The sequence below is a fragment of the Arvicola amphibius genome, chromosome 6 (assembly GCF_903992535.2).
Source record: "Arvicola amphibius chromosome 6, mArvAmp1.2, whole genome shotgun sequence".
In the NCBI taxonomy this organism is placed as follows: Eukaryota; Metazoa; Chordata; class Mammalia; order Rodentia; family Cricetidae; genus Arvicola; species Arvicola amphibius.
The window spans coordinates 92,657,710-92,676,434 of record NC_052052.2 but is presented as its reverse complement, the minus strand read 5'-3'; the positions used below and the strand labels follow the sequence as shown (position 1 = coordinate 92,676,434).

Here is an 18,725-nt window from a genome sequence, read left to right as displayed (position 1 = left end):
AGCATCAGGTGTCTGAGACAGGTGGGTCCCAAGAGTCCACCAGCTAGCCAGTCAAGCCAGAATGATCACATTCTGATCAGTGAGACCCCACCCCAAGACAATATGGTGGAAAGCAATAGAGAAAGATACCTGTAGTGCTGCTCTTGTGTGCACTATCCTGTGCACTCACATAAATATAGCACACACTCATGCAGCACAGTTCATAGCTCACAACGTTTAATATTTATGACATTAGTATAGTGGGGATAAAGACTTTGATATAGAAAGAATGCATCACTGCCTCTTGATCTAGTCTAACATGTTCTAAAATCTGTCATCAACAGTTGATGTGGGATTCCCCTCCTTATGCTGTGAATACCATTGGGAATAGAGGGGAGGTAGGTGGGGAAAACTAAACTGAATGCTGAGAGGAAGAAGGCAGAGTCAGAGAGAAGCCATGTAGTCCTGCTGGAAATGGATGGAACTTTACCCAGTCAGCCATAGCCACGTGGTGATACACAGATTAATGGAGATGGGTTAAATTAAGATCTAAGAGTTAGCAAATAAGAAGTTAGAGCTAATGCGTCAAGAAGTGATTTTGGGTCTGTGTTGTTTAGTTGCCAGGTACCAACAAGTGGTCTATTACAACAAATTGTCATGCCAATGTGAATAACTACATCCATATAAAAACTGAGAGTTTAGAAAGGAATATTAGACACTAAAAACTAAGCTTAGCTGCATTTATTTTCCTGAATGGGCTTTGCTTGCTGGCGGCATGCTGTGGCTCCTTTAAGAGCTACATTGTTTTAAAACTGCAGCTTCCTGGGCTTGCTGCCAGTGCAAACTTTGATGAGGTTCAGCTATGGAACATTTAAATGGGATTTGTAAGCAGAGTGCTACAACCTGCTTAATGGCGTGACATAGACCCGCTGTATACCTGGAACTGGGGCAATATGCAAGGCTTGCAGAGGTGGTGAATGGACTTCCACCATGTTAGATTGGGCGAGGCAAACAGGCAAGGCTGTATTTGCTCTAGCAATGCCGCAGCTTAAGTTTTTAAAAATTGCTTAGCAGTTTAAGAAGCACTTCTGGTCAGAAAATAATTATAGAAATGCCATAAAGACAAACCCAGATAAAAAAAAAGACCTCTAAATGGGCCACAGTGTTGGTTATTTGTATGTAGGCTTGGGAGAAAAATGAAAAAGAATATAGACAGTTACAGATAGTCGTAGATTAAAAGGAGTAAAAAAATAACAAGCCATATAAAGATGAAATACACACAGAGAATCTGGATTATGTATATTATTGTGTTTTCTTTGAATATTTTTGACTGTGAAAGAGCTAAGTATAGAGAGATATTTCATTGTATCGGCTGCTAAGCTAAACTAGCATGTATATTATGAAGGTATCTTGACTTCAGAATTTGGGTCTAAAGATATATTGCTTTGGAAAAGAGGTTCTTCTTTTGTTTCCACAGAGAATGAGAACCTGTGGAATTCTTCCAGACTAATGTGGTTTGATGAACCAAGACCACCTGAAAGGTTGTTTAAACACCCCTCAAAAATTACTTTGCCCAATAAACAGCAGGAAGCAGTTTGGAGAGAACTATACCCATATTCCCAAATATTTTTTTATAAATGTTTCTTTACATTTAAAGGAGGATATGCTATATAGATTTGCATTGGTATAGATCTTGTTTTATTGATAGAAATTTAAGGTCAATTTTGTTATATTGTGTATATGTATTTCTGTTCTTGATTAAGGTATTGTGTTTATGCAGCTCATTTAAAAATGTAATGCATAATTAAGAAATATAGGTTAATTGATAGTCATCTGTAATAGTCAAGCTTGTAGTCATGTTAGTTAAGTTTTCTAGATATATAGTGATACATATTTCAGTTAGTTAGTCTTCAGATCTTTCAGAGATCTTCAGTATATGACATTTAACTTAGGACTTTTCATGACAATGAGACACATCTGCTTTAGGCAGCACTATCTACTTCAAGAAGAAGATGGGTATTGAAGAGGTTTCTTATGGAGTTGGTTAGCCATTTGGGCAAGAAACTGCTCTTTCCTGGACTATTTGATATTACATTGTATAAACTGGACATGAAGGACCCACCGAGAAATGACTGCTGAAGCTGCATAAAGAAGGTCAGATGATCCTTTGGGGTTCCTGCTTAATGAAAAAGTCTGCTATCCATTATGAAGGACACAGAAGAAAATGACTGACAAACTGCTAAATATAGGCAGAACTGTCTTTGAAATTTCCTGCCTCATAGAAAAGTCTGCTGCATACTATGAGCCTGTAGGCTGAATATGGATGTCCCAATGGTACAGAATAATTTTGGGTGACTGTCTAGGCAACAAAGTATCTCTGTCACTTCTAGAGTTTTGGAAGTTGCTTACAGACCACTTCCTGTTTACTTAGATAATACTATATCCTTCTGGAGTCTTTGATGGAATTGAAGAATTTATAGTTATAGTTTTCCTATTTATGATAAAAGAAAAAGTATATATAAATTTGTAACTATAATGCTTGCTTGATACCGATTTTGTTATATTTAATTTTACTACATTAAAGTTAAAAACCTTCTTTTTTATTTAAACAGAAAAGGGGAGGTGGTGTGGGATTTCCCTCTGTATGCTGTGAATATCATTGATTAATAAAGAAACTATCTTGGACCTGCACAGGGAATAGAGGTAGGTGGGGGAAAACTAAACTGAATGCTGGGAGGAAGAAGGCAGAATTGGAGAGAAACCATGTAGCCCCACTGGAGTCTGATGGAACTTTACCTGGTAAGTCACAGCTATGTGACAATATAAAGATTAATGGAGATAGGTTAAATTAAGATATAAGATTTAGCAAATAAGAAGCTAGCGCTAATGGGCCAAACAGTGATTTAATTAATACTGTTTCTGTGTGATAATTTTGGGGCTGGGCAGCTGGGAAATGAACAAGTGGTCTCCTTACAACAAGCAGTATTAAGACATTTACAACCCAATAGATAGAAATACAGTTTACTTCTTAATGCTCACAATTATTTCATGTTTGTTTAGTGATCTTGAAGAACATCATTAAAATTCTTCCAATATCTTCAATTGGCAACTTCCTCTATTTGGGTTTCTTGATAGATGGCTTAGTATTTCTTTAGGACTGCCTTTTCTCTGTTGGAAAATTTTCTAGCCTCTATAAAAGAGTAAAGAACTGAATGAAAATCTGAAAGCTTGTTGACTTTTAGAAACCTCTCCTTGAAAGTACTTTTTTTGCTTATTTATTATTTTATTATTTTATTTTTTATTACTTTAAAGGTTAATGATAAATGACCCCCAGGGAGCTCAATTATGTACCAAGTCAGAACCTTAATTTAAAATTCTCTTAGTTAACCACCTCTGAGGTGTACATCCACATATGTGGGAAACAGAAAAGATGGAGTTTTAATGGAGGTCAATGGCAGACTAGCTCTTCCCTAAATTCTCTCCTTTCTCTGTGGTGCCCAAGACAGCTAACACATTTTCTCTGTGGCTACTGTAGTTTCCTCTGAGGTTTCTCTTTGATTTTTCCATCTCTTTAGCCTGCTGACCTATAGAGCTGTTGCTGAAGTTGTTTCTGGAGACAACTGGTATACCTTTTTTGTGGGAAGGACCATGGCAGAGTGCAGTCTCTGCTGTTCCAGGCTCTGGGCCTCAAATGGATCAAGAGAGGTTTTCAGAACCACCGTCACTCTGGTAGCTGTCTTTGCAGAAGCAGCATCTATTCCTTTGTACACATTCCCACTGTCAGTGCCTGCTGCCTTGATCCATCAACAAAAATGTTTTGAGCCTGCTCATTCTAATATATCTATTTTAAATGCCCACAAGTAATAACAGGAAAGCACCGATTTAAGAAAATTAGCACCATTAGGATTGGTTTCCATTCCCCTTCCCCCTTTATTCTGACACTACAGAGGATCATCTTGCAAAACCCCACTGTGACAGCTAATCTTGCTTGTCAACCTGGCTAGTTGAGAATCCCTAGATTAGTGAGACACATTGCTGGCCACGTTTGTAAGACACTTAGATCATAAGACTGCTGATCTTGTGGCAATATTAATTCCTGGATGGATTCATGTTTTGGCAGTGTTGTTGGGAAATGGTGAACGGAAGGATCTGGGACTTTCCTGGCGGAAGTAGGCCCCTAGGATGGTGTCCTCAGAGGCGATATCTCTTCCTTTCTCCTTCCCAAGTGTGGGTTCACCATAGAGTGGCACATGCCTTTTTATATACTCCTTTGCTGTGATTGTCTGCTAAGGTGGTGAGGACAAGCAGCCCAGGTCAGACCTCCAAGAGAGCAAAAATAAGTCTTTCTCCTTCGTGTATGTTTCCTCGGATTCTAGGACTAGTGATAGAACAGTAATTAATCTCCCCACCTAGTTGTTACCTAGGTTGACCCCACCACAGCATGCTTGTTTCATTCTTCCTCTGCTGCTGAATCTAACATGCTTTTCTTTTTTTAATTGATTTTTATTGAGTTCTACATTATCCTCTGCTCCCTTCCCTGTCTTTCCCCTGCACCCTTCAAATCTCCCCCAAGGTCCCCATGCTCCCAATTTAATCAGGAGAGCTTGTCTTTTTCTACTTCCCATGTAGATTAGATCTATATAAGTCTCTTAGTGTCCACATTGTTGTCTAAGTTCTCTTAGATTGTGGTTTGTAGGCTTTTTGTTTAAAAACCACCCATGAGTGAGTGCATGTTGATGTAGGTGTGTCTTCTATCTATCTGATGATTTCATTGGTTAATTAATAAAGAAACTGCTTGGCCTCATAGGTTAGAACATAGGTGGGTGGAGTAGACAGAACAGGAAGAAGGAAGTGAGGTAGATGGCTCAGACAATTGCCCTGCCTCTGCTCTCTGAGAGAGATGCGATGAAGCCAGCCACCAGGTCAGATGTGCTGAATCTTTCCCGGTAAGACACCATTCGTGGTGTTATACAGATTATTAGATATGGGTTAGTCAAGATGTGAGTAAGAGGCTGAAAATAATGGGCCAGGCAGTATTTAAAAGAATACAATTTGTATGTTGTTATTTTGGGGCACAAGCTAGCCGGCAGCCAGGAGCAGGGCAGGGCAAAAAGCAGGCCTGCCCAAAGCGCACACTACAGCATGTGATAATTGTCTTTCTATGTCTGGGTTGCCTCACTCAAAATAATGTTTTCTAGCTCCATCAATTTTCCTGAAAAATTCAAGGTGCCATTATTTTTTTCTGCTGTGTAGTACTTCATTGTATAATGTATCACATTTTCCTTATCCATTCTTCGGTCGAGGGGCACTTAGGCATTCCAGGTTCTGGCTATTACAAACAAAGCTGCTATGAACATAGTTGAGCACATATCCTTGTGGCACGATTGAGCATCCTTTGGATATATACCCCAAAGTGGTATTACTGGGTCTTAAGAAAGGTTGTTTCCTAATTTTCTGAGAAATCGCCACACTGACATCCAAAGGGGCTGTACCAGTTTGCATTCCCACCAGCAATGCAGAAGTGTTCCCTTTTCCCTACAACATCTCCAGCATAAGTTGTCATCAGTGTTTTTGATCATGGCCATTCTTACTGGTAACACCATTTTCTATGTGTGTTCTTGCTTCTCTTTGCCTGGGTTGGTGCTGTGTCCTTGTGTAGGTGTCACAAACAACATCTCTAAGGAAGGGAATCTAGTAAGGGCCCACGAGTCATTGCTTTATGTGGAGCTTTGATACATCTCCCTGGCCAGGCAAACTGCTGTGCAGTCAAGAACACTCTGTGGATCTGAGTGCTTGACTCTGGTTTAGCTACCTAAGGCCAGGACAACATCTCAGGGCAGAGGGTTGGGTATGGCAATGGCCGTGGTGTAATAGCTACAGCCAGGGGATTTGCATGGCAGTTGACTTGCTCTTTCTGCACAGCTATTCATCTTTGGGCCATCACTAGGCTTTAATTGAAAATCTTGTTTTCTTTCTTTTTTATAAGACTCTCCATTTCAAGCCTTCTCCATCCCCTCAGTTACAGGGAGATGATTTATGCACTAAACACTGAAGAGTCCCCACTGCCTCGACTACGGTTACAAGAAAAACAGCATGTTTTCCCATGTAAGCCCACTCTTAGTAAAGGAAGGCAATACAAAATTTGGGGACTTATTACCATTCTTCCCCTCTGTCTTTTGACTGGTCTTTGAGAACTCAGCCTCACTGTGGATCTCTGCATCTGCTTCCATTAGTTGTTGGATGAAGGTTCCATGATGACAATTAAGGTAGTCATCAATCTGACTACAGGGCAAGGACAGTTTAGGCACCCTCTCCTCTCTTGCTTAGGGTCTTAGCTGGTGTCATCCTCGTGGATTCCTGGAAATTTCCCTAGTCCTAGGTTTCTTGCTAGACCCATAATGGCTCCCTCAGTCAGGGTACCTTTTTCCTTGTTCTCCCTCTGTGTCCTTCCCCCATCTTGACCATCCTATTCCTTCATGTTCTCTTCCCCTCTCCCCTTCTCCTCTCCTTTTACCCTCCCTTCTCCTGCTATCCCCATGCTCCCAATTTTCTCAGGAGATCTTGTCTATTTCCCCTTTCTAGGGAGATTCATGTCAGGTTCTCCTTGTTATCTAGCTTCTCTGGATTTGTGGACTGTAGGCTGATTATCCTTTGCTTTGGGTCTATTATTCACTTATGAGTAAGTACATGCCATGTTTGTTTTTCTGGGTCTGGGTTGCCTCACTAAGGATGGTTTTTTTCTAGTTCTATCCATTTACATGTAAATTTCAAGATGTCATTGTTTTGTTTTTTTGTTTTTTGTTTTTTGTTTTTCCGCTGATTAGTACTCCATTGTGTAAATGTACCACAGTTTCTTCTAGGCTGAGCTCCTAAAGTCCAGTTGAAGAGAGGGAGGAGCAATAATATGACCAAAGGGGTCAAGATCATGATGGGGATACCCACTGAAACAGCTTATCTGAGCAAATGGGAGCTCACTGACTTCAGATTGACAGGGAAGAACCAGTATAGGAGCAAACTAGGCCCTCTGAATATGGGTGACAGTTGTATGACTGGTGCAGTATTTGGGACCACTGGCATTGGGACCAGCATCTATTCCTACTGTTTGAACTGGGTTTTTGGATTCCATTCTCTTTGGAGGGATACCTTGCTCAGCCTAAACATAGTGAGGAGGACCTTGGTCCTGCCTCAAAGTGCTGTGCTAGACTTTGTTGACTCCCTATGGAAGGCCTTACCCTCTCTGAGGAGAGGATGGGGGGTGGTGTGATGGGGGGAGTGTGGAGGAGCAGGAGGAGGGAGGCAGTTTGGAACTAGGATTGGTATGTAAAACAAGAAAAGATTTTTTTTTAAAAAAAGATAAATTAATTAAAAAAATTTGGGGACAAATTGTCACATCTGAATGTGTTCTCTCTTCTTGTCGAATGCTTCTCCGAAGCCTTTGGGATGACAGTCCCTTTGACCTCCCTCTCCCACCTGGGAAAATTTAGTTATAGAATCAACTCAACTAGAATTTGTAAAAGAGAATTGTCCCAGATTCCTTCATTACAGAGCCTCCAGGTATTTTTTCCATACCGCACCCACAGTGTCCAGCATGTTCTGCCTTGGTTGGCATGCTTTAGATGATAAAGTTATACTTTGGCCTCTCCACCCCTGCGGCTCAATTAGAACAAAGCTTTACCATCAGGCTACCAGAAGCCTGTTAGAATTTACATTGGCTCACCTTTTCATAGGGTTCAAGACTGTCTTGGTAGAGAAGGCAGCATGGAGCAACTCCATTCAAGACAGGGGAAGAACACGGTAGACACTGTTCACATCACAACAGACCAGGAAGCAGAGAGCAAAGTTGGAACCTGGAGCCAAGCTATCATCTTTGAAGGCCTGCCCCTGACTGTACAAGTCACAAGTCAGTCCGTCTGCCCTATGAAATCCACAGCCTCTCCAAACCGTATCACCAGCTGAGGCGCATAACTTGTTTGTGGTATTTCAGAAGCAAACTACAACACATAGTAATTGGTAGATCTAGACTCGGACTCTAGAGGAACTGCCGTTTATGGTTTTACACTTATAGGAGCTACTGTTCTTTTTTTAAAGAAATTACAAATCCACAATTACGTTTTGTGGTTGAGAATCTGAGATTCACAGGAGTTGTGACCTGCATGGAGGTCCAAGTGCAGTAATTACCAATAAGGGGACTCCCACAAAGACTCCATGGCCCCCACATTGGCCTTTTCTGCAGACTTATTGTCAAGACAGTAAAGACAACTGAGAAGAAAGGGAATAACAGTACTTCAGGGACCTATGACCTTACATACTGAGAGACACTTGGAAAACTGGAAGCCCCAGGCTTTCTAGAATGTCACATAAGTCACACATTGTCACTTAGTTGTTGAATTGTCTAAGAAGTAAGAGGCAAATTACTAAACTAAAGTTAAGCACTTGCTAAAAACTTTACCATATACTCATCTTATTTGATGGCTCTTCTTTTTAAAGAGCAGGTTCTTAGGGGCTGGGGGATTAACACAGTGCCAGAGTATTGGTTTAGCCCACACAGAAACCCCGGATGTCTCCTTTAGCAAAACAAACAAAAATTAATTATTTTCAAAAGTCAGTATCTACTTGATGGATTTCATGAGAAAGAGCCAGACCTCGACGAAATATAGTGAAGAGCCAGCAGAAAGTTGCAGAGCATGGAACAGAAACAGCTAATTTTGAAGTTTTGTTATCATCTGCAAAACTAGGGGAGTGTTTACAGGAAGCATTGCTTAGTGTGTAAAAATAAGTTTTTAAATAATTAAGACAAATACTAAAAACAGCTAGGCAATAAACCCATTTTAATATTTTACTGTAGTAGTTTCCTAATGGGACTCCTGTGCAGATTATGCCCTAATTTGTATCTTCAGAATCTCTGAGCTCACCTTGCAAATCACTTATCAAAATTAAATGGTGAGTTCTTCTAAGCACACTACTTTTTCAGAGGCTGCAAAAAGAATGATAATCAGAAGTCAACGGTTTGCCTGTGAATGAATTCTCCCCGGAACAACCTGTCACTTGTGTATTTGTTGGAATAGTTATGAGATATAAAATTTTTATTAGGAGTAGGTGCATGAGATGACCTAGTGAAAAATTCGGGATGGATATCAAGAAAATAAGGGTTTTAGTTTTTTACTGTGGGATGTGGTCCTCTTGGGGAAGAGGTAAAAGCTCCGAGTAGTTAAATATTGATTAGGTTGCAGCAGGATTGTGAGGATGGTGACTCAGCAAGAAGCGACCTGTGCTTCCGAAGGCTGTTTAAGCACAAGCCTGCTTCTAATATGGTCTCTCAGAGCCCAGACAGGTGAAGCATTACTGTCTGCCATTAAACACTGAATTTTAATTCCATTACAACTAATTATGCCCCAGGTAATATTTCTCTTAAAATATACATTATCTGAGTGTCTGCTCAGAAGAAAGGGTTTTTTTTTTTTCTATTGATGTACCATGGTCTTATTTGTGTGCTGCTACAACACTGAATGTAGGAAAGGAACTGTCTGTTGTGTTTGTCACTTAGACACAAATGCCACCTGGTAGATATCAACACAGGGACTTATAACAGTATACTTGGGTATGTTCTGGGTTAGTGTGCTTATGTGTTTCCCATGTGGCTCTGAGGTATGGCTAAGCAGGTCAACACACATCAGAATCAGAAGACTCATACCCCTCTTTTATTTGCAGACCAGGTTTCCTCTGGTTATCTTGCGGTAGCTCCAGAATCAGTGGTGTTAAGCACAGGACCAGCTCCACACTCAGGGAGCCCGTGGCTTCACTGGCATGTCTGCAACTGTGAAGGGATAGCCCTCGTGCTTCTAGAACAATATCTGTATTTATTTGCAAACACATTTATTGCTTTACCATGGGGGAAGGTTTTAATTTTCTATCTAGTATTCAAGGACCTTGATGAGGATCATTGGATACAGGTTTATGAGATGATAATCTGAATATAATTCAGTATTGAGCAAGATACATCTTAGAATGGAATTTTTGTTTGAAAGGTCCTCAGTAGAGAAGCTGACTGAAATCACAGTTCTTGCTATGGTTTGGGGAAGTGTTCCCCAAGTCCATGTGTTAAAGCTTGCTCTTCAACTTCAGATGCCATTGCACAATGATAGAACCTTTATGAGGTGGGGCCTCATGGGAGGTCTTAGGTCACTGGGGTGCACCACAAAAGGGGCTTATGGGAGTCTATTTCTTTCTTCTTCTTTCTGTTCACATCTTAGCTGCCATAGGTGAGCAACTTGACTGCCTCATGCATTCTCCACCATGATGTGCTATCTTTCCATAGGCCAAGGTGATAGAGCTGACCAGCCAAGGACTGAATCCTCCAAAATCAGGACCTATCTCTCCATGGATTGACCCATCCCTCCATGAGTTGATGCTCCCAGATAAGCCATGACCCATCCCTCCATGAGCTGATGCCTCCAGATAAACTGTGACCCATCCCTCCATGAGCTGATGCTTCCAGATAAACCATGACCCATGCTTCTATGAGCTGATACTCCCAGATAAACCATGGCCCATCCCTCCATGAGCTGACTCTCTCAGGTATTTGTTATAGTAACAGGAAGCCAAGAAGTATCTACTCTAAGCATTCATCTTTTCTGGGACTTTTTCATTGTAAGGGACAAATTTGGGATTTTTAAAGTTTGTTTGTTTGGTCTAAACCAATTCAATTCTATTTGAAAGGACTCAAATTTAGAAACCCACATGAAATAAATGATAACTTAAGAACAATTGGGTTAAAGATTTTTTTATTTTTTGCACATTAGCAGTAATTGATAGTGAAAGGAGTAAAATTCAAACATTTCTCAAGGCAATAGGCCTGGGTGATAAGGTCTGCAAAACCCTTAGTAGTAGATGATTACTGTTACTGAAGAGAATTTAAACCAAACAGAACTCTTTCATTTACTTTATGTAGCTAGCAGAACCCTAAATATAGGTATGGCAAGAAAGAAAAATTATAATTCCATTAGAAAGTATAGATGCAAATACATAAATAAAATATTAATAAATCAATCCTAGTGATATATTAAAAATACATGGTAAGCAAATCAGCTTTATCTTATGAACTGAAAAGTGATTTGGCATTTTGCTTCTTATTGATGGAATTTACTGCATTAACAAATGAGAAAATAGATCAAGCTGAATCTTCCATCATAATTATTAAAACACTCTTTATACACCCGGAATAGAGGAGAACTGAGCCAAACCCTCACAGTCAATCTGAATGTGAGGCAATAAAACCATTTCCAATGTAACTACTCAAAAGGCAAGAAGGATGTCTCACTGTCACTAGGAAATGGCTCAAAGTATTGGAATAAATCAAGAAACCATTGCATAAATAACCAGAAAAACTATTAGAACTTGCAAGGGAATTAACAACTGTCATGGGTTCCCTGATCACACAGAACAGATAGCAATCACGGCTACCAGTTAGAGAGGAAGCAAATTAAAAGGCATTATTTGAAATAAGCAACTGTGCTTTAAACACTAATATGAATAACAAATAAACTAAAAATATTACAGGATGTAACTCAAGGTGTGTGTAGGTGGTAGGCATGTGCGTGTGTGGTATACATGCATGCATGTGTGAGTGTGTGAGTGTGTGTGTGTATGTGTGTATGTGTGTGTGTGTGTGTGTGTGTGAGAGAGAGAGAGAGAGAGAGAGAGAGAGAGAGAGAGAGAGAGAGAGAGAGAGAGAGAGTGGGGTGTACATACAATCAGTTATCCTTAACTGTGGGTGCCACATTTAAGATAGGTTAAGCTAACTGTGGGTTGAGAATATTTTTTTTTTTAGAGAACTACCTTTATACTGAATATATACACACTTTGTTTTCTAGCAATACAAAATAGTGATATAACTAACATTTATGTAATAGTGGGTATTTTAAATAATCTAAATTAGATTTACAGTAGACGTGATAATGTGCATAGATAATATTATCTAATAGACTTGAGCATCTATAGATTTTGGTCTTAGAATCACTGAGGCAGGTGGGAGAGCTATTTCTGCCTGCCATCAGCTGGAACATTTGGGAGAGCAGGCACTGTACCTCTCCTGGGCAGCACAATAGAGTCAAGCCCATTGGCAGAGATGTGGGTGAGCCAGCGCTGATGTTGTGAACATGGAAGAGCTTCCCGCGTTACTCACCTGTCATGTGGTGGCATGGGTGGGAGAGAGATGACCCCCTGCTCCATCGATGCCTGAGGCAGGTGGGAGAGCTGGTCCTGTCCCTCATCTGCTGCGGCACTCGGGAGAGTGACCCCTACACCACGACGCCCACGACGCCCTGGCAACACAATAGAGCTGGCCCTGAAAGTGTACCTGTGGAAGATCCGACCCTGAGGACATGAAAACAGGAAAACTGGCCCTGCCCTTGCTCATCCCTGCAAAGGGTGAACTCACCAGGGCAATACAGGAGAGCTCACCCTGGTGGTGAGGACAAGGGAGAGCTCTTGGGCTGACCAACCCTGTGACTACCCAGAACCAGAACCAAGGGTATATGTTGGTCCACCCCTTCTGTGATCTGCTGAAGCATGTGAAGGAACTGGTACTGCAGACTCAAAGCTGCAGGATCTCCACAACACAGGGTAACATCAGGATAACCAGGAGGAGTTCCAGCGAAGGCCCAGCATTAACAGAGGAGCAGAAAGCAGAGGCCTCAAACCAGACCAATGACTCTTTGAATTGAACACTTTCATTTAAAGTATGAACATATTCAAGTACAGATATAGGAGAAAAGGTTTACTCTGTGTCTCACTGTGTCACACTACAGCTTCAGTAACAACATTCTCCCTCCTCACATTGTTTTCTTTCCTTCTTTCTTTTTTTCTCCTAAACTTTGTTGGTCAGGGCTACAAGGGCAGAGGGTGGATACTTAAGGGACAGGAAATGAAATGGGATTGAGATGCATGGAGTGAAAGACACAAAGATTTTTTAAAAAGGTTAAGAAAAAAGAAGTTAAATTTTCATTATTTGCAGATGATATGATAGTATACATAAGCGACCCCAAAAACTCCACCAAAGAACTCCTACAGCTGATAAACTCCTTCAGTAACGTGGCAGGTTACAAGATCAACTCCAAAAAATCAGTCGCCCTCCTATACACAAAGGATAAGGAAGCAGAGAGGGAAATCAGAGAAGTATCACCTTTCACAATAGCCACAAATAGCATAAGATATCTGGGAGTATCTCTAACCAAGGAAGTGAAGGATTTATTTGACAAGAACTTTAAGTCTTTGAAGAAAGAAATTGAAGAGGATACCAGAAAATGGAAGGATCTCCCCTGCTCGTGGATTGGGAGGATCAACATAGTAAAAATGGCAATTCTACCAAAAGCAATCTATAGATTCAATGCAATCCCAATCAAGGTCCCATTAAAATTCTTCACAGAGATTGAGAGGACAATAATCAACTTTATATGGAAAAACAAGAAACCCAGGATAGCCAAAAAATCTTATACAATAAAGGTTCTTCTGGAGGCATTACCATCCCTGACTTCAAACTCTATTACAAAGCTACAGTATTGAAAACAGCTTGGTATTGGCATAAAAACAGAGAAGTTGACCAATGGAATCGTATAGAAGACCCGGATCTTAAACCACAAACCTATGAACACCTGATTTTTGATAAAGGAGCCAAAAGTACACAATGGAAGAAAGAGGGCATCTTCAACAAATGGTGCTGGCATAACTGGATGTCAACCTGTAGAAGAATGAAAGTAGATCCATATCTATCACCATGCACAAAACTCAAGTCCAAATGGATTAAAGACCTCAATATTAATTTGAACACATTGAGCTTGATAGAGGAGAAAGTGGGAAGTACTCTACAACAAATGGGCACAGGGAACCGTTTCCTACGCATAACCCCAGCTGCACAGACTTTAAGGGCAACATTGAATAAATGGGACCTCCTGAAGTTGAGCAGCTTCTGTAAAGCAAAGGACATTGTCACTAAGACACAAAGGCAACCTACTGACTGGGAAAAGATCTTCACCAACCCTGCAACTGACAAAGGTCTGATCTCTAAAATATATAAGGAACTCAAGAGACTAGACGGTAAAATGCCAATTAACCCAATTAAAAAATGGGGCGCTGAACTGAACAGAGAATTCTCAACAGAAGAAGTTCGAATGGCCAAAAGACACTTAAGGTCATGCTCAACCTCCCTAGCTATCAGGGAAATGCAAATCAAAACAACTTTGAGATATCATCTTACACCTGTCAGAATGGCTAAAATCCAAAACACCAATAATAACCTTTGCTGGAGAGGTTGTGGGGTAAGGGGTACACTCATCCATTGCTGGTGGGAATGCACACTTGTGCAACCACTTTGGAAAGCAGTGTGGCGGTTTCTCAGGAAATTCGGGATCAACCTACCCCAGGACCCAGCAATTGCACTATTGGGAATCTACCCAAGAGATGCCCAATCATACAACAAAAGCATATGCTCATCTATGTTCATAGCAGCATTATTTGTAATAGCCAGATCCTGGAAACAACCTAGATGCCCTTCAGTGGAAGAATGGATGAAGAAACTGTGGAATATATACATGCTAGAATACTACTCAGCGGTAAAAAACAATGACATCTTGAATTTTGCAGGCAAATGGATGGAAATAGAAAACACTATTCTGAGTGAGGTAACCCAGACCCAAAAAGATGATCATGGGATGTACTCACTCATAATCGGTTTCTAGCCATAATTAAAGGACATCGAGCCTATAAATTTGGGATCCTTGAGAAGATAATAAGAAGGTGAACTCCCCAAAAAAGATATAGTAATCCTCCTGGATATTGGAAGTAGACACGATCGCCAGGCAAAATTGGGAACTTGAGGGTTGGGCGAGACTGGGCCAAGGGAAGATGGGGAGAGAAAAATGTGAAGGGGAGAACGGGGGGAGCTCGGAGGAATGGGGTGCTTGGGATATAGGAAGGGTGGATATGGGAGCAGGGAAGCATATATCTTAATTTAAGGAGCTACCTGAGGGTTGTCAAGAGACTTGACCCTAGAGGGGTTCCCAGGTTTCCAGGGAGACGCCCCCAGTTAGTTCCTTGGGCAGCTGAGGAGAGGGAGCCTGAAAAGGCCAGTTCCTATAGCCATACTGATGAATTTCTTGCATATCACCATAGAACCTCCACCTGACGATAGATGAAGAAAATGACAGAGCCCCACATTGGAGCACCGAACTGAGCTCCCAAGGTCCTGATGAGGAACAGAAGGAGGGAGAACATGAGAAAGAAAGTCGGGACCGTGAGGGAACCTCCAGCTGGCGACAGATGGGGAAGGTGACTGAGCTCCACATTGGAGCACTGGACTGAGCTCCCAAGGTCCTGATGAGGAGCAGAAGGAGCGAGAACATGAGGGAGAAAGTCAGGAACGTGAGGGGTGCGTTCACTCATGGAGACGGTGGGACAGAACTAAAGGGAGATCACCAACTCCAGTTGGAATGGGACTGATGGATCATTCGACCAAATCCGTCTCTCTGAATGTGGCCAACAGCGGGGGCTGACTGAGAAGCAAAGGACATTGGCGCTGGGCTCTGATTCTTCTGCATGGACGGGCTTTGTGGGAGCCTTCTCAGCTTGGTCGATCACCTTCCTGGACCTGGGGCGAGTTGGGAGGACCTTGGACTTAGCATAGAGTGGGGAACCCTGATGGCTCCTTGGCCTTGAGAGGGAGGGTGGGGAGGTATGGGTGGAGGGAAGGGGAGGGAAGGGGGAGAAGGAGGGGAGGGAAGGGGGAGGAGGAGGGGAGGGAGGGGGGAAGAGGAGGGAAGGAGATGGAAATTTTTAAATATAAAAAAAAATAAACCATGAGAAAAAAAAAAGAAAGAAAAAAGAATCAGCTCTCTACATATTAAGGTGTGTGTGTGTGTGTGTGTGTGTGTGTGTGTGTGTTCTGTTCTCTGGATGGGAATATTCAATATGATTAAGATATTAAATTTAACTCAAGTTTATTAATCATTTTAAGACTATTGTAAGCAAAATTTTTACTATCTTAATAAAAATTTCCACCAGAACTTTAGCTAGAAAGAGCATAGAAGATAAACAATAATGGTATAAACATTCATGAGAAAGAAGAGAACAAGAAAAACACACATTGAGTCTACAACAAAATATTAATAAAAGGAGGTGACATTGGCACAAAAGACCACAAGAGCTAGTGAAACTCAAGGAGTCCTGCAGCCATTGCCTCTGCACAGGGGAATCTGCGTTTGCTACAGGTGGTCTTTCTTGTTGGAGGCGAAGGATACACAATTAAGTAAATGTTTTCTGGGCAATTTTCCATGCTTTTGCATGGAATGAGTCTGAAGTCACCGTGGAGCTTGAAAACCTGGTCACATCACATCTATAGTCAAGAGCAGAGAGCAGCAGATTAGCCCCATGCATGCTTTCTCCACAGTGATGCTTCAGAAAGCAAACCCAGTGATTGGTGCATCCTGCTTTTCGGCTGGATCTTCACACATCAGTTAACCTAATCGAGACATGTCCCCAGGTACTTCTAGACTGTGTCACATCAACAACTACAACCAACCATCCCAGCAATATCTCATAGCACAGAAAGAGTGAGGCAAATCTTCAACAAAATGTAGCCTTGAAAATAGCAGTGAAAGAAAACCACATAGCCACAAAACCCATAGCTAAAATATTTCCATTTGTAAAGCTCTCCACACATAAATGTATGTAAATAGCTATGTGCATACACAGATGTAAACTCACAGAAGAGTATTTACAGGATTCAGCAAGCGTAGCCAATAGAGGCTGTCATAAGTAGACGAGAGAAGAAATCTGATATTTTCTAAAAGTTTTATTTTATTTCACTTTTTACAAAGAGCATGAACTCACATTATTCTATTGTATAAACTCGTACAGAATAGAGCATCTCAGTTGTACATAATTATAATCAGATGCTTCCTGGACCAAATAACTGACTCAGAGGCTGAAAATGAATTATAAATGCTTGGCTGGTAGTTCAGGCTTGTTACCAGCTAACTCTTACACTTAATTTAACCCATGTTTCTATTTATGTTTGCCACGCGGCTCATGGCTTGTTACCTTATTTTTTAAATGCCCTGCTTGTTCGGTGGCTGTTTTGCTTCTCAACCCATCTCCTTCCTGTTATCCTTAGTTTAGTTGCCTGCCTATACTTCCTGCTGGCTACTAGCCAATCAGTGTTTTATTAAACCAATTCAAGTGACAAATCTTCACAGCCTACAGAAGGATTATTTCACAGCACATAATAGTCCCAAATGGCCATGAACTGACACCTCCCCCCTCTAACTTCAGTCAGTAAAATACTGCTGACTACCTGGGAGGTGAAGTCACAGGCATCGTCCTCTGTAGTTCTACTGTTCAGCTGAGTCCTGGTGTACAGGAAACCACAGAGAGGAAAGGCAGAGGCCGCCTGGAGAAGATGCTCACAAAGCATGTATTTCACTGCAGACTTGTATCTGCAGTATATAAAAAAGGCAAATAAGAAACTCATAAATCAACAAGGCAGAAAATTAAATACAAAACAAAGAGCAGAAACACATCTGGGAAAGGAGAGGACCCATGCTACCCAGAAGAAACCACAAGTGTTGTCAAAATTGAACATTATCAGAACTCTGGAAATCCACCAGCAGTTTCTATGGCTCTAAGGAACCATCTCCCCACAAAAGCAGCTGTGTTTTGGAAACAACAGTGAGCTTTGTGACATTTTAACTTGCCCCACCCCTTCACCCCAGCTCCACAGTAACCTTGAAAACTAACAGCCTTGTAACCATGGTAACTGAGAACCAGCAGCCTGGCACCTACCAGACAGGGTGCAGAAGCAAGCTGGAGCAGCTCCCAAACCTCTGTCCCCAGGGAATCAAGACAATCTGACCTGTCTGACCACTCATGCCCAAGCTCCATTCTCAGGGATTGTCTCTATCTGACCTGACTCGGAGTCTGCTCCATGTGTTCAGCTTGTCTCAAGGGTGTTTGTCAACAATGATCAGTTGAACTTGTTTAACACTGTCACTACCTGGAGTGGGTACACAAGTTGAAGCACACAGAGGGCTGGTTAAAAGACTTTAAGGAAATTCACAAGATGAACTCACAGGCCCCTTAGAAAGCTCTTATATATTCTAGAGCACCTAGAAGGCCATGTGTGTGTAGCATAGTTGCACAATGCTCAGTGAAGACCTGAGAAGACCTCATACCACCACCTCTGATTTACCCTGAAGCCCTCTGCAAATAGGAAGTGAGGTCTCAGACACAGCAATACCCTGCCAAAGCCCTGGAGATATGCTGCAGCAAGGCTGGGAGGCTTGTTGGTCCACTACTTAAGATATCCATCCCCTCATTAGGGCACTCAGCACAGGCATTAGTGACTGCATCATAACAAACACAGGCCTTACAGAACCAGGCCCCAAAGCTGGTAAGTAAACAGTTACTAATAGCAAAGTCACAAGCTCTGTGGGATGGGGTGGCTTGCTTTTCTGAATGGCCCCATGACATTGTTTGAAGCATCAGATTTTCAGCAATAACTATAAATGAAAACAGAAACAAAATAGTATGGCTTATGTACATGAGGACAAGAGCAAAAATATAGTAATGGACACTGTTGTATAGTTTGTGAACTTGCTACAAGCTGGAGTCATCTGGGAAGAAGGGATCTCAATCAAGAAATTGTCTCCATAAAATTGACCTATAGGTAAGTCTGTAAGGCATATTCTACATTTATG

At 41.5% G+C, this 18,725-nt stretch overlaps 1 long non-coding RNA gene across 3 annotated transcripts in view; it reads left to right on the top strand.

The window, feature by feature from the left end:
- The window catches only part of LOC119816155, a 129,414-nt gene extending 118,877 nt beyond the window's left edge, over window positions 1-10,537 (top strand). For all 3 annotated transcript variants that reach the window (XR_005285689.2, XR_005285688.2, XR_005285690.2), the window contains one exon: window positions 10,295-10,537. This is a non-coding gene — a long non-coding RNA (uncharacterized LOC119816155). The remainder of the gene's footprint in view (window positions 1-10,294) is intronic.
- The last annotated feature ends 8,188 nt before the right edge of the window (window positions 10,538-18,725 follow it).